Genomic DNA, 16,752 nt, shown 5'->3' on the forward strand with positions numbered 1-16,752 from the left:
GTGGTTTGCCTGCAACTGCACTTGCATTTGAATTTGGTGGGCAGCTTGCCCTGGGTTGAGGATATCCCCTCGCCTGACCTCCCCCACAACCTCTAGAGCGCGTACACATGGGCACACTCTTGTTTCTTTGAGGTGCTGCCAGGTTTATAACGTGTATGTCTGAGGGTAGAATAGAGTGGGTAATTATTTCAGGGATGGAAACACAGGAAATTTTTTTTTTTTTTTTTTGAATAGGCCTTTCAGTAAGTTGGCAAAGCTTCAGCGCTAGCTCCCACTTCGGCACAAAGAGTGCAGCGATGCCGGTATTTTGCATTCGCCAGACACAAAATGTCTTATTTTTTTGAATGAACAGACCCTCTCTTCCCACCCATTCCTTGCCCTTTGTTAGAATATGGATGTAATCTAAATAATTGGATTTGCCAGCTTACGTTTTTAATATTGGAAAATTGAGTTAATAAAATGGTGCTTTGGCATATAGGTCCCTCGGCAGGAGACCAGCTGTGCACATCTTTCAACCACCTTGTTCCCCTTGCGCCTGCTTTTTCTGACTGAATTGTGGTCATACACTGTGTCCTTCTCAGGTTGGTCAACAATCACAAATCCTGGACAGAAATAGAATTTAATTAACCTAGAAATTGCTGTTGGGCCACATTTAGGGTTGCCCTAGAGATTGAGTGTACGGATACCAATAAGCTGGTTAACTCTACACTATAGATAACGCCAGAGGAAGCTTGGAGAAACAGTGCCACCCTCTTGTGAGGCTTCTAATGGCATACTGCCCAGAAGCTTCTAGCTGAGTGATTGGGGGGTGGGGGTGGGGGGGTGGGGGGGACGGACATTGACACAGGGAGAATATTACAGAAGGGCAGGGGGTGGGGAGGCAAATTTGGTCCAGAGCTTCTTTATGCACAATCTGGCAATTTATTTGTTAACTTTCAAAGTAAAGCTAGGGTTTATTTTGGTGTGTTTCTTTGTTTCCATAAAGATGATACCCTTTTTCACTTGAAAGTGAAAGTTTTTTGAAGGTTTGCATGGGTAAAATTTTAAGTGCTAGACCAAAACATTCCTCTGGCTGTGGCTTTGCTGTCAAACCCCAAGGAGAAGAGGCTGTGGGAGATTAGGGGAACAAGACTATCTACTTCACTGTAGCCTAGGGAGTAAGAAGGAGGAGACCAAGATGATGGGACTTTTTGCTCCTCCAAGTTAATTTCTAAGGAGCAGTGGTAGTACAAGGGTTAAGCACTAACAGAAAGGTTGGTGGTTCGAACCCACCCAGCAGCTCCATTGTAGACACAGCTGGTGATCTGTTGCCAGAAAGATTGCAGCCTAGAAAACCTGATGGGGCAGTTATACTCTGTCCTGTAGGGTCAGGTTAACTACTAATAGTTCTTGAAGCTCATTCTGATGAATCAAGAAGCAGAGTGTCTGATCTGTGGTCTGTTCAGTCCAGGTATATTCAGGCTCATTCTCTAGAACGCACTAGAATGTGGCACTTTGACAGCTGTTTGACGAGGACAGATGAGAGGATTCCTTAGGCCACATGGTGGCTGAAAGCCAGAGCCAGACCTTGTTTAGCTTTTACTGTACCATGGTAATAATGGCCTTAGCAAATTCTTCTCATTAATTCATGACCATGGTGATGGTGAAAATGGTGACCACATGCATAGGTACTGAGTAAACCAAGCCAAACTCACTGCCATCAAGTCAGTTGCAACTTACAGCGATCCCTCCTTGGGTTTCTGAGCCAATATGTCTATGGAAGTGGATTGCCCAGTCTTCCTTCCAAGTAGATTGCCCAGTCTTTCTTCCAAGGAGTGGCTGGTGGGTTTGTACTGCCAGCCTTCTGGTTAGCAGTCAAATGCCTTATGCACTTCGCCACCAGAGTGACTCCTACAGTGCTTAGTAGGTTCTTGTTAAAAGATTACTTAATGAAACTGGAGTCCCTGTGGAACAGAAACAGTTAAGTGTTCAGCTGTTAACAGAAGATTGGCATTTCTTGTCCACCTAGAGGAGTCTTGATAGAAAGGCTGAGTCAGGATTGACTGGATGGTAAGTGGTTTGGTTTTGGCAATGAAATGTATTCCCATCTACCTTTGATTAATAAAGACTCTTGTGTTGGTATGCATAATAACTTTAATAACTTTACCTGGGATAGAACAACATGCCTCTTCTCTCCCATAGCTGTTGGGCCTGATTGAGATATTTCAAGCTGTTTCCCTGGAACTTCTGGATTGCTGCCTCGGAAACGTAAGGAGGGGTTGCTATGAGTCGGGTCCTACTCGAGGGCACATAACAACAACCACCACCACCACCCTTCTGTTCAGAAAACATTCATGTGCTTAATTGTGTAATTCCTCAGTAATGAAAGATGAATTGTATAATTCACGAATAGAATAGCAGTGTAGTATTCTGGCTGTTCTTCCCAGCATTTATGTAGGGCTTGTGCTCTATTCGTGGACCACCTGCATGCAGAAGAAATAGGACATAAAGAGGAGACTGCAGTGGAGAATATAAATTCCTGTTGGAAGTCTTTGTGATGACACATTGGTTTTTCTTGTTTGTTTGTTTGTTTTTCTGGGTTTTTTTAATGGCATTTGTGACATGCCCTAGAGATGTAATCATTCATTCTCCCAACAGATATTTATGAAACTTCTAATTTGTGCAAGGATATGGGGATATGGCAGTCTGTGTGCAGTGGGGAGAGAAGGCAGTAAACAAGTGATCAGTTAGATATAAGATCATATCAGAGCATTAAGTTCTATGAAGGTCAACAGAAGGGCAGAGGAATGGAATTCAGGTTGGGGGTGGGTCATGGGTGGTTAATACTTCAGAGTGGTTGACTTTCTGAGGAGGTGACATTTGAGCAATTATGGAAGACTCGTCCTCTATAATTGTAACAGCCCTGGAATGTTTCCCTTCTTTATCTTGCCTGGATGATATGTAGGAGCTAGCCATGGCAAGATAAAGGGAAGGGTATGGAGGACCGTTACCAATGGAAGAAGCTCCAGAAAGAAAGGCTTATTTAATATAAAAATAAAAAATTCTTATAGTGACCCCTTTGGGTTTCCAAGGCAGTAAATCTTTTTTTTTTTTTTTAAATCTTATTTTGATTTGGGTGAAGATTTACAGAGTAAATTCACTTTTCATACAGCAGTTCACATATACTTTGTCTCATGTCATTGACCAAAACTTACAATGCAACAGCTCCCCTCCCACTTCCTCCCCATAGTTACCTCTTCCCAGTGTCCATCCCTCCATACTCTTCTGCGCCCTGAGCTGTCTCCCTGTGCATAAGCAGCCCTTCCTTCTCCCACCAAGGCAGTAAATCTTAACAGAAGTAGATTGCCCAGTCTTCCTTCCGTGAAGTGGCTGGTGGGTTTGAACCATTTTCTGGTTAACTGTCAAGTGCCTTAGGCAGTATGCTACCAGAGCTCCTTAAATAATAAAATTTTGTATTAATAAAGTCAATGTTCTGTTAAAGTGTATTATAAATGATAAATTGTAAATAATAAGGAAAAAAGTCAAGAATCAAGGAGTGTTTGACAATTCCTCCAACCTTTGTTGTAGGAATGGCATTTTAGGGCATTTCTTTCTAGAGTGATACTCTATGGGACTACCTAAACCAAAAGCCCACCGCCATCAAGTTGATTCTGACTCCTAGCAACCCTATAGGACAGAATAGAACTACCCCATAGGGTTTCCGAGGCTGTAAATCTTCACGGAAACAGACTGCTAAATCTTTCTCCTGCGAGTAAGCTGGTAGGTTTGAACTACCGACCTTTTGGTTAGCAGCTGAATCCATTAACCACTACGCTGCCCAACCTCCTTCTGTGTGATTAGGTCAGTATTGGACTTTAAAAACAATGAAATGACATTTAACAAAGTTTTCCATTTAAATAATTTTTAAGTGCACGTTTCAGTGGTACTGACAATGTTCAAAATGTGCACCCATCACCATTACCTATTCCCAAAACATACCACCACCTCAAACAGAGGCAGTGTACCCATTGAGCAGTAACTCCCCACTGCCCTTTTCCCAGGGAGCTCTGATGGCATAGTGCCTAAGGCATTACTCCCCACTGCTAACCAGAAGGCTGGCCATTCAAACCCACTAGACATTGCTCAGAAGGAAGATTGGGCAATCTACTTCCGTAGTGGTACTGCCTTGGAAACCCAAGGAGGGGTTGCTATGAGTCGGATCCAACTCAACAGCAGTGACAGCTCTTTTACCAAGTCACTGTATATGTGTATCTGGTAATTGTAGATACTTCATACAAGTGGAATCATACAATATTTGTCCTTTTGGGTGTGACTTAATTTCTCTCTGCTTGATGTTTTTGGAGTTCATCCATGTTACAGCATGTATCACACCTGCAACCCTTCTTAAGGCTAAATAATATGCTACTGTATGATTATACCACATTTTGATTATCCATTGATCTGTTGATGGACTCTTGGGTTGTTTTCACTTTTTAGTTATTGTCCAAGTAATGCTGGAATGAATAGTGGTATTAGAAGTATCTGTTTGAGTTCTTTTTTTCAGTTCTTTTGGGTATATACCTAGGAGTGGATTTGTTGGGTCATATGGTAATCTATGTTTAATTTCTTGAGGAACTGCTAAACTGTTGTCCACCATGGCTGCCCCATTTTGCATTCCTACCAGGAATGGATGAGGGTTTCAGTGTCTCCACAGTCTTCATAGTCTTTTTTATTTTCTGTTGGTTTTATAGCCATCTTAGTAGATGTGAAGTACTCTCTCCATGTCATTTTGATTTGCATTTTCCTAATTACTAATGGTGTTGAATATCTTTACATTTCCTTATTAGTGATTTGCATGTTGTCTTTGTACAAATGTCTTTTCCAATTTTTTTTTTACCCCTTTTTAAATTGGATACTTTGTCTTTTTGCTATATGAGTTATAGAAGTTCTTTATGTATTTTGGATAGTAACACTTACCAGATAGATTGTCACCAAATATTTCCTGCCATTCTTGTAAGTTTTCACTTCCTTGATGCACAAAATTTTTAATTTTGATGAAGTCCGATTAATTTTGTTGTTGTGCTGTTGCTTGTGCTTTTGGTGGTCTTAGAATCCAGTGTTGATTCCAAGACTGTGAACATTTCCCACTATTCTTGTATGAGATTTATCATTTTAGCACTCCTATTTAAGTAATGAATTCCTTTCTCATACATTGTATGAGGTGAGGATCCAATTTCATTCTCTGCATTAGGAAATGCAGTTCTTCTAGTACCATTTGTTGAAGACAAGTAAATTGGCTTTTTGTTTTAGCATCTTACTATTTTTTTAAAAAATTGTGATTTGGGTCAAAGTTTATAGAGCAAATTCATTTTCCATGCAGCATTCCATACACATTTTGTTTCATGACATTGATTGCAATCCCTATCATGTAACAGTTCTCTTCCCACTTCCACCCTGGTGGTTACCTTTTCCCTGCGTTCCTGCCCTCTGAGCTATCTCCTTGTGCAAATACAGCCCTTCTGATCTCCCATGATTGTTGTAAGGACTGTACCTACTTGGTAAATGTTGACCGCATGTATCTGTCTATTGTTTGGCTGGAAGCCATGGGACTGAGTTCAGTTCCAGGCCTGAAAGGTGACTAGGAACCATAGTCTTGGGGGTTTCACCAGTCTGTCATTTTTGATGTGTTTTAGGTTGAATGTGGTTCATACAAGCAGATCAGATTTTTGTGCCATGAGCTCTTGAACCCAGGAGTTAGTTTATAGAGAAAGGATCCAGGTTTTCTTCACCTGCTGCATGGAGGTGGCATGGTATAACCGAGAAGAAAACTCTGTTCTGGAATCCTAGGTTGGTTCTGCCATCCAAGCTATGTGGGTCTAGTCAGATGTCACACTTCCATCTTCTTTGTAAAGATCCCTCTAAAAAATTGAAGCTACTAGCTTTTCATATTTAACCCCTAACTCTAAATAGGAGTCCTTATGTATTATCTTGTAAGCTTGCTGTTTTAATTTTTTTAGGGCTTTGTTTCACATAAACACATTACACCATCATAGGTGTGTGAATATGGTACCCAAGACCCTGAACTTAAACAGCTTCTGTTCCCTCTTCCCCCACTGCCCTCAACTCTAGATTTCATCACACTGTAAATGAAATGTCTAGCTTTGATACATTTATTCATTTCCTGTCACTTGGTTTATCAGGTTTGCTCTGTTTCGTTTGATTTAATTGCTTTCATTGGCATAAGTATACCTGGAATTGGTAGAATTAAGGCATCTTCTGTTACGAAAATCATTTTTTTGATTGATTGTATTAATAAACCAATTTGTATGATAGGAAAAATCCTTCTACAGGTCTTTTCTTCCTATTACCTGGAGGCAGTAAAGGCAACCTTCCTTGCCACTTCTGCCTCCAACATCTCCAAGTGGAGATTTTCTCCTTTTCAATATTTTTGCAACCTCCCCCCTTGGCGGTCCCCCTCCTTTTTTTTAAACTGATTTTAAATAACAACACACTCATTTTCTTACATTTAGCATTCTGGATGGAATGAACTAACATGTCCCTGAAACATTCCTGCCTGATAATAGTGCTTACTCCAAGGTTTTGGCTCTAAAATGTGTCGTTCAAGCCCCTTTGTCATATGGGCCCAATAATCCAAAGTCAACACCTTTTTAATCCTCGTGGGTCCCTGAAGGATGAAAAGCCAAATCGCAGACCTGCCCTTTGTGGACAGTACAGATTCTTCTGATCTCTTGAAGAAAGGTGATGGTTTGTCTTGTTCTTCGGTTTGGTTGCTTGTGGCTCTCAAAGATGCTTAATCATTTGGGAGCTCGGCTTATTCCTCTGAGGGGGTAATTCATTTTACTGCCACTTTTTAATCTGTTATTGCCTTATTTTTCATAGTCTCACTGGGAAAGTCATCAAGTACAGCGTGGATTTTATTTGAACAGTGGTAGGAGTAGTTTATCTTCAAGGTCTCGAAATGGTAAAATACTTTACGGTATCCCACTCTGTCATCTGTTCATTGTGTTTGCATGTTTGTTTTTCATTATGGCTGCACAGCCTCCCCATAATGTGTGACATTTGTTGTTGCTGACTTTTGAGAAAGCAATAAACACTTACCATCCTGTTCACATGCAGGCAATATTTCTATAAAATTCCTGCAATAGTCTGAATGTGAATTGTGCCCGTTTCAATGAAGGTGAGACATTGTGAAATTGCCAGAAGAATTACAGGGGTTTTCTTTTGTTTTTAAAATGGGGTGTGGAGATTGTTGGTGAGGAAAAGCATTGTATAGTAGTTCTTTGGGGATTGGTCAATGGTGGTATACTGCTGTGTATGGTGTTGGAATGTGGTTGAATTTTCTATAGCTTTCCCTTTTCTCTGAAGAAGTGGTGCTTAAGTTGGATTCTGGCTTTCTGGAGTTGGTGACTTGAGAGCATATTGAGAGTGAATGGTTGGAAACTTAAAACAACGTGACTGTAATTTTATTTCTGTTGCATTTCTTAAGAAATTTGAGCTTGTATTTGATGTCTTTATTTTTTTGAAATTTAATATTCTTGTTTTATAAAAATATATCTATTTGTAACAGATTTCTCACTGCTGTTGAGTCAGATCCGACTCATAGTGGCCATTTCTTGGGTTTCCAAGGCGGTATCACTATGGAAGTAGATTGCCCAACCTTCCTTCTGAGGAGTGGCTGGTGAGTTTGAACCACCAGCCTTCTGGCTAGCAGTCAAGTGCCTTAGGCACTATGCTACCAGATAGAAAGTCCAAAGGAGAAAATGAGCAAACACAAAACCAATCCTTACATCAGATAGTTTGGGAAGCACCACTTCAAAGTCTGCCCCCTACTGCCATCTGATCCCTCAGTGTCCTCCCTCTCACCCCTCATCCACCAGAGATAAAAAGTCACGCCTGGGCTTTATAGCTTTCCTAGCAAACACTTTCTGGCGTGTCTTCTACTGTATATACAGAAGTTGTTGTTTGTTCCTCAAATCCTGGAGATAGTGGCATTTACATACTTCTTGTAGCACTCAGGAATTCTTACGAAACTTTTTCAGTTTGCTACAGTGACTGGTTCCCCTTGGTTTTTCCTGGGTACTGATATGCAGTGCCTAAGGCATTTAACTGCTAACCAAATGGTTAGCAGTTCAAACCCACCAGCTGCTCTGCAGAATGACAGTGGGACAATCTACTTATGTAAAGATTTACCACCTTGGAAACCCAGTGGAGGGGGTCGCTATGAGTTGAAATTGACAGGATGGCACTGAGTTTGGTTTTTGTGAGTTTGGTATGTGCAAAAACAGTGAGGAGGCCACCTGTTCTGACCTCCTCTAATCCCACAAGAGGAAGACAGAATCGCTATCAATAGCCCAAGGCCTATTACTGTAAGGCCAGACATGCTGCCTCCCTCCAGCCCTTTCCCCAACCGTTCCTCCTAAAGCACCCACCACCTCTCTCCTGGGTTCGATAATTCACTGCAGTGGCCACACAGAACTCACAGATTATGAGGTTTATTAGGGAAGCACCAGGCTACAATTTGAGTTCAGGAAAAATGCTCAGTCTCTCTCCCAGCCCACCATCCCTCAGCCAACAGTCTCTCTCAGTCTCTCTCCCAGCAGTGCGTGTCCCTCGGTGTCTCACTCAGCAATGCACGTCTCTTGTGTCTCTTTCCCAGCAGCACGTGTCTCTTTCAGCAGCACGTCTTCCTCAACCAGCAGTCAGAGAGAGTTCTGCCTCTAGGAGGCCTCCTTTTGAGCCCGGCAGGGTGGTCAAACTAGCCAATCATAGCATCAGAACTCTAAGCACGTGAGAGAGAGTGGGCACCTCCCAGAACATTGTTTTGTGCCACTCCCAACAGAAATACTCCAGGTGGAGCTCCTCAGTTGCTCATAGAAAATCCCACCTTGGAGTTTACAAAGACTTATGGGTAGAAAAGCCACACTAAGTAATTTACTACACCACAGTACGCTTTTGATTGGCTTTTGTTATCATAGATTTTTTTAAAAAGATGATACATTACTCAGTATGTACCTGGAGTAGTCATGCTTTCTCTTGTTTGATTTAATGTCATGTATGTATGAGGGAGGAGCCCAGGTGGCACAGTGGTTAAGGCATTCAGCTACTGACCAGTAGGTCAGTGGTTCGAACCCACCAGCCTCTCTGTGGGAGGAAGATGTGGCAGTTGCCTTCCAGAAAGATTTACAGCATTGGAAACCCTATGGGGCAGTTCTACTCTATCCTGTAGGGTCACTGTCATTCGGAAACTATTCCTGGCAATAGGTTTGGTTTGTTATGTCCAAAGAAATATGACCTCATATATAAATACACAGCGTTGTTTTTTGGTTGTATAGGTGGACACTGGTCATGAAATAAGGGGGTTAAAGTTAATATGAAGGAGAAAGTTGATACAAGGAAGCATTTCTTACTGATTAATCAAGGAAAGAAAATATAAACAGCTGGGAACATTGTGGCATTTAAACTTTTTGTAGGGGGAGGGGATGTTAAATTTACTATAAGTACTAATTTTTAAAAAGTAGAAAACTCTGTGTCTTTTGCTATAATATTTTCTTAAATACTAGAATGTTATTTCAAAATTAATTGTTTTGTGGACACACGCTGTGTACTAGATACTAAGCTTCCTGTTTTACATTATCTGTACTCCCAGCAGTAATATAAGGGAAGACATTTTTGTGCTTTGCAAATCTCTCTGATTTCTTTTTGAAAACTCACAGCAACCTTGAGGGGGTAGTATTATCATTCCCACACAGTGTTTGATTCTAATTTGAGATTCTGATACCATTTTTCATGAGGTGGTGACTTGCTTTGTTCTTTCTCCTACCTTCAAATACTATTTTTATAGCACCTGTATGAGCAGGGCTTCACAGGTGGTTTAAGGCAGTATATAAGCAAATTCTTACCCTCAAAAGTGCTTCCTTCTCCATTACAAACTGAGAAATCTACAATCAAAAGAAGAGCTAATATGAAACAATTTATTGATTTCTGTCAGATTGGTTAGACGTAAGTAAAAGAAGTTAAAGGGACAGTCCAAGATGGCCTGACTTTTACAAAAAGTCAAGAATAGGATTATACACAGCAAGCTAATTTTTTTTCCCTGTGTGTAAAATTTTTTTAAAATTTTTATTGCGATTTGGGTGAAAGTTTACAGAGCAAAGCGACTAGTCCACAGGACTAATGGCCCACAGCTTTCTCTAGTCTGAGACCAGAAGATCTTGATATGGTTCCTGACTACCTCTCTGACAGGGATGCAGTAGAAAGTCCTAGTCAGAGTGGGAGAAAAATATATCACAAAACTTAGAAGACCAGACTTATTGGACTGATAGAGATTGGAGGAACCTTGTGACTGTTATCCTAAGATGTACTTTTAACCTGGAATTGAAGCTACTCCTAGAGGTCACCTTTCAGCCAAATAATAAACAATAACCACCCACAAGGAGTGAACTCTTTAGAACAATCAACTATATGAGACCAAACGTACCGCAAGGAGAAGCAGGGAAACTTGAGAGTCAGAAACAGGGAATTGGAAGAATCCTGACACATTGCAGTGTTGCAACCAGTGTTACTTAACAAATTGTGTAGAAATTATTGAACATGCTGGGTAAACTTTGATCTAAAATACAATAAAATGTTTCCCCCAAAAAAAGTAAAGTGTAAATATTTATTAGATGTTGTTTGTTGTTATGTGCCGTCAAGTCAGACCCGACTCATAGCGACCCCTCCTTGGGTTTCCGAGGAGTGGCTGGTGGGTTTGAACCGCCAGCCTTTATAATATCTGTGTAAGATTGTAATCATCAAGAGGCCAGAATGGTAGATACACGACAGTTTCTCCTGGAGTTACTCTGATTTCCGGACACTCTGTATGTTACAGAGTAGAGCCCATAGATTTTTCTCTGCTTAAATCTTTCAGGAAAGGTCCCTGGGTGGTACAGATGGTTAAGTATTCACTACTAGCTGAAAGGTTGGCAATTCAAACTTACTCAGAGGTATACTGGAATACAGGCCTGGCTGTCTGCTTCTGAAAGTTCACAGCTTTGAAAACCCTGTGGAATTTTTGTGCACAAATGGGGCTACAACACATCGGAAGTAATTTGACAGAAACTAGCAGCAATCCTTTTATAAAAATTTTTTTTCTTAAAAAAAAAAAAAAAAAAAAGTCTTAAAAACCTATAAGGGGCAGATCTACTCTGTCCTGTAGGGTTGCTATGAATCAGAATTGGCTTGATGGCAGTAGGTTTGCTTTGGTTTTTGTTTGTTTGTTTTTAAAATTGTGATTTGGGTGAAAGTTTGCAGAGCAAATATAGAAATGAATTTTCTATACAGCAGTTCATACATGTTTTGTTATCATGACACTGACTGCAATCCTCTCAATGTTACCACTCTCTTCCCACTTCCTCCCTGTAGTTACCTCTTCCCTGTTTCCTTCTTTCCTATGCATTCCTGCCCCCTGAGCTATCTCCCTGTGCAAATAACTGCTCTGCTCTTCTCCCTTGATTGATCATTCTTAGGATTGTTCACCCTGTATTCCTGTCTGTCGTTTGGCTGGAAGCCACAGGAGTGAGTTCAGTTCCAGACCTGAAGGGTAACTAGGGGCTATAGTCTCCGGGGTCCTACCAGGCTCTATTAGACCAGTAAGCCAAGTGTTTTTTATATTTTGAGTTTTGTGCCAAATTGTTGTCCCACTCTATCCAGGATTTCCTGCACTGATCCTTTTCTGAGTGGTTGACAGTGGTAGCGGGAATCATCTAGTTCTTCAAGTCTTATGGTCATATAGGCTGAAGTTCGCGTGGTTCCCTAGTCCCGTGGACTAATTGTTTCCATGAATCTTTGGTTTTCTTCATTCTTCCTCGCTCTGGATGAGGAGAGACCAATTGTTGCATCTAGATGGCCACTTGCAGGCTTTTAAGACCCCAGTCACTGCTCACCAAAGTAGGATGTAGAACAGTGTTCATGTGTAGTATGTTAGGCCAATTGACCTTGATCCCCTGCAACCATGGTCCTGAGCCCACAGGTTCAACAACTCTCTCCATCAGGGTGGGTGACTGTGCCTAAGAAGTTATCATAACTTTGCCCACCTGTTAGGTCTGTTTGTATAGATGTTCTTACAGCACATACAGATACATATGTAGAAGTATCGTCTGCCAAACCTATGTATGGTCATGGATATATTCCCTTTTGTTTAGACATACTGGATCATTCAGCCTGTCTCCCTGTATATCTATCCATAGATTAATGTTTTTTTGCTATTACTGATAATGTAGTATCGTGTATGTGAAAGTGTTTATCTTTGTTGTCTGTACCTCTTGGGCTACCTCTCTGTGTCTTCCTTTTCTTTAGTAACAGCAGTCTTTACGTAGGCATTTTTACAGGCCTTTCTTTGTAGCTGCTGGGTGGGTGCAAACCGCCAACCTAGTGATTAGCAGCTAATGACAAACTGCATTTGCCACCCAGGGAACTTCTGTGTGCTGAGGGTAACCTATAATTCCTATAATTAGAAGGAGGAGTGTAGAATAAAGATATATGTATGTATGTATGTATGTATGTATGTTGTTATGTGCCGTCGAGTTGGACCCGACTCATAGTGACCCCTCCATGGGTTTCCAAGGCAGTATCTCTCCGGGTAGATTGCCCAGCCTTCCTTCCAAGGAGTGGCTGGTGGGTTTGACCCGCCAGCCTTCTGGTTAGCAGTCAAGTGCCTTAGGCACTATGCTACCAGATCTCTCTCTTTCTATACACACACACACACACACACACACACACATATGTATGTGTGTGTGGGGGGGTAAGCTTTAATTATCGCAGCAAACTGAGTTGTAATCAGAAGAGATTAGAGGCAGGGAGACTGCTTAATATGGGATATAAGACTGGGACGACGATAGATAGTCAAAGGTGTACTGAGTGTAGGTTCTGCCAGTGTGAAGGAAATTGTGTGTGTAGTTGTGGTAGTATTAGATGAAAGCGCACAGAAGATTGAATAATGTGGCAGTCTGATTTGTATTTTCCTTGTGATTACTGTAGGCTGAGTAAAAAGTACAAAAGTGTCATTAGTCAAGCCTTCTGAAACATGGAACTTTCTAAAATACAGGCACATGTCATGTTTGTGCACACGTATATAGTGTATCTGCATGTTTGTGGTGCATATTTCATATCATAGCCTTCTAAACAAATTTATTGCACCCTGTGGTTTATGAAGCGTGTGAGAGATAAAGAACTTTAATTAGAAAGAAGTCATTGAAATAGGGTCTTCTCTCCCCTTTGTGTCATGGTTTTATTGCTACATGTAAGTCTATATCCTCTGATCTCTGTTGAATTCATTTTTAATTTTCTTTTGTTTTTACAGGCCCAGGCTGCAAGCACAAAGGAAGTTTGCTCAATCTCAGCCGAATAGTCCCAGCACAACTCCAGTAAAGATAGTGGAGCCATTGCTACCCCCTCCAGCTACTCAAATTTCTGACCTCTCTAAAAGGAAGCCTAAGACAGAAGATTTTCTTACCTTTCTCTGCCTTCGAGGTAAGGCAGTATTACCAGTCAATTTGGGAAGAACAGTCTTACTGAACGAAATAGGAATAAAACTAACTGTACATGTGGATTAGATACTCACTTTGGTCTCTGCTTCACACGCATCTTTTCAAGCCCCCCAGCCTGGGTTGAGGAAGAGGTCACTAAAAGCCCAAAATGTCATACAATTCGTATGATTTCATGTCTTTGGAAATCTGGTGTATTGTCATTGCCCTAGACAACATTTTAATATGTAATATTTTTGGAGTAATTAAAACTCATATTTGAAGTATAATAAGAGTGATAGATAATTTTCTTTCACTTTCACATTATGAAAATAAAATGTTACGCATATACTACGTAACCAAAACCAGAGTCACTGCTGTCGAGTCAGTTCCAACTCCAGTATCTTTACAGAAGTAGATTGCCCAATCTTCCTTCCAAGGAGTGGTTGAGGGGTTTGAACCGCCAGCTTTCTGGTTAGCAATGCCTCAGGCACCATGCCACCAGAGCTCCCCCATATACTGTGTATGTACTGCAAATATATCCATGAATATAGTAGCGCATGTTGTTGTTGTTATGTGCCATCAAGTTGGACCCGACTCATAGCGACCCCTCCTTGAGTTTCCGAGGCAGCATCACTACAGAAGTAGATTGCCCAACCTTCCTTCTGAGGAGCGGCTGGTGAGTTTGAACCGCCAACCTTCTGGTTAGCAGTCAAGTGCCTTAGACACTACACTACCAGAGTTCCTATAATAGTGCATAGAGGGAACAAAGTTATGAAAACTTCTTAGCCATAACCAAACACATGGAAGGAATGAGTTCCTGGGACTGGGGGCTCAAGACCATAGTCTTCAGGGCACATCAAGGTCAGTTGGCCCAACATAGTTCACAAAGATAATGTTCTGCATCCTACTTTGGTGAGTAACAACTAGGGTCTTAAAGCTTATGAGCAGCCATCTAAGTTGCAACGATTAGTCTCTCCCTGTTCAGAACAAAGAATGGTGAGGAAAATTTAAAAAAATGCAGGGAAACATTTAGTCCAAGGACTAATAGACCATGCAAACCCCAACCTCCATGACTCTGAGGCCAGAAAAAGGAATCACAATAGGAGGTCCTGGTTAGAGTCGGAAAAAAATGTGGAAGAAAACTCACAATAATAAAAATGACCAAGCTTACTGGTCTGATAGAGACAGGTGGCCCTTAGACACTTCAGGCCTGGAAGTGAATTTACTCCCCCAGCTCAGTTTTCAGCCAAACAATAGATAGGCCTGTAAGATGAACAGTGATACCAGGGAGTTACTAACTCTGTAGAACCATCAACTGAACCTCCGTTGAACCATCAACCATGTAAGATCAAAAGGGCAGCATTTGCCCAGGGATAATAAAGTGCAGAAGGCAGGAAGAAATAGGAAAGAAGGACAAGTAGAAAAAGTAAACAGGGAGGTCTAGTGGGAAGAGTGCTGTTGAAGTGTGAGGTTACAATCAGTGCCACAGAGCAAAATGTGTATTAATTGTTGAATGAAAAACCAATTTGCTTTGTAATCTTACACCCAAATCACAATAAAATTTTGAAAAAGAGCGAAAGAAAAATAAAGTAAAAAATTTTTAATCATAAAGGTATTTTTGTCCAAGTGGAACTATCAGCAAAGATGGTGGGTAAGTGAGCAAAAAGGTTTAACTGAAAATGCTTCCTTTTCATCTCCCAGATAAAAACTCTGTTGACTAGTTCCTTGTGTGAATATATACGTAATATGCACATAACAGCGTTTTACGTGCATATTTTCTCCTGAAATGGTAGTTGCGTTATACTTTTATTTTTGAAGCCTAGTTTTCCTACCACATACGGGTTTTCCTATCTATCACATAGATTTTCTCGTCTGTCATACCATCTGAACAGTGTTAATATATTGTGTCCAGCTTAGCTGATTCTCTTAATTTATCTGCTTTCTTAATCACATTTAGGTATGTTTCTAACTTTTTGTTATCAGTTGCCAATGACGTGATATCATTGTCTCAGTGTCTCATTTGAAGTCTTTTCAGATTAAGTTCTTGTTTGGAAATCCTTTTACCATTCTTATTACCTGCATTCTAATTCTGTTTCTTCTTCTTCTTCTTTTTTTTTGTGCTGCTTGCAGACCTAATAGAGCTTGTCAGATCCTCCAACCTAGTATTAAACATAAAGAGCCCAGTCACTCCATCACCCTTGGGTGTAACATCTACTGTGGTGTAAAGAAGGCTGTCTCTAATAAGCTCATTATTTATCAGAAAGAAAGTCAGGCTGCAAATATAATGAAGAAATCCAATCAAAGACCTGGAAGTGATGCTTGTTGCCAAGGTTTACAGGTCATTCTTTTCTCCAGTCCCCAATTATTACCTTTAATAGTCATGTCTCTAATTTGGAATCAGAGGATAAATCTCAAGGCTGAGGGAAAGACCAGAGGATGGTGTTCTTCAATGTTCATTATCCATTAATGAGAGCCCAAGACCATGCCTTCTCCCTGCAACCCATTAGGTACTTCAACAAAAACCTTGAAAACCGACCCTATTTAATACCGGGATTAGTGTATATATGTAAACACACCAGGCAGTTTTTCAGGATTAAAAAGCTTTAGAGATTTTTCAGTCTGTTGTAAGGCTCTTAGAGACCTATCAGCTAAATTTGGCAAGGCTGTGCCCCTTCCCTATTTCATATTATGACCTAAAATTTCTAAAAGGAAGGAGAACGGCATGAATAGTGCAGGCGTTCCCAAATTGTTTGTCTGCAGTGTATTTATCTTTAAATAGCTCGTTTGGAGGGGTCCCTCACGTCTCTTGCCAGAGGCATAATTAGTATCTTTTGCTAGTAAATGCAGGAGGAGGGTATGTGTGGTGCACAGTGATTTGTCCCAGCGCCTTATTTCCTGTCACCAGTATCGTTATTCTTAACGAATTCTGTCTTCTGCTCTTTGTTCTGACTCTGATTATTAACAGATTAAAAAGCTTTACACAGCAGCAGAGCAGTGACAGGTTAAATGATTCTCTTATTTACATTTTTTCCCTTTATAATAGGGCATTGCAAATGCCGGGGATTCCCAAAGGGGATTCCTAAAACATGCACACCTTTGTACAGTTTGTTCTTCTGACCGTGGGTGTCACAGCTCGGCTGGATAGAGAGAGCCTGTTTTGGAGGCCTCCTAGCATTTCTGGGTTAGGACTGGCTGGTTTTCATTTCTTGTGCCTCCTGAAGTCTTCAGTGATCACCTGTCACTCAGTAAT

At 40.9% G+C, this 16,752-nt stretch overlaps 1 protein-coding gene across 1 annotated transcript in view; it reads left to right on the forward strand.

Moving 5' to 3' along the window:
* The window catches only part of JARID2 (jumonji and AT-rich interaction domain containing 2), a 185,064-nt gene that overhangs the window by 87,206 nt on the left and 81,106 nt on the right, over positions 1 to 16,752 (forward strand). Inside the window, exon 3 of the mRNA XM_007951903.2 lies at positions 13,337 to 13,506. The gene's annotated coding sequence lies outside the window, so the exon portion shown is untranslated. The remainder of the gene's footprint in view (positions 1 to 13,336; positions 13,507 to 16,752) is intronic.

The sequence above is a fragment of the Orycteropus afer genome, unplaced genomic scaffold (genome assembly GCF_000298275.1).
Source record: "Orycteropus afer afer isolate SDZICR_OR568_19922 unplaced genomic scaffold, OryAfe1.0 scaffold00012, whole genome shotgun sequence".
NCBI classification, from domain to species: domain Eukaryota; kingdom Metazoa; phylum Chordata; class Mammalia; order Tubulidentata; family Orycteropodidae; genus Orycteropus; species Orycteropus afer.